Source organism: Echinops telfairi, unplaced genomic scaffold (genome assembly GCF_000313985.2).
Source record: "Echinops telfairi isolate 266 unplaced genomic scaffold, ASM31398v2 ScPeMD7_19;HRSCAF=73, whole genome shotgun sequence".
NCBI lineage: Eukaryota > Metazoa > Chordata > Mammalia > Afrosoricida > Tenrecidae > Echinops > Echinops telfairi.
Window position 1 is genome coordinate 4,353,191 of NW_022103916.1, and position 258 is coordinate 4,353,448.

Genomic DNA, 258 nt, shown 5'->3' on the forward strand with positions numbered 1-258 from the left:
CCTGGGGATACAACAGTTGGAGGCCCGCTAGCCATATAAGCCACGGCTGCAGGGCTCTGTTCCCATGGTGGAGACATTGGCCTCCCTTGGGAGTGCAACGCCCAGCGTGTGGCGTGTGCACACAAGTCCAGTTGGCCGCTGTTCATCGCCATCTACGGAGGAGATGGGCGCGGCCCAAAGGCTCTCACAGCCTTTTTTTAGCCCGTTGCGCCCAGGGGCGCTGACTCACACCTTCCCGGCTCCACCCCAAGGGGGCTC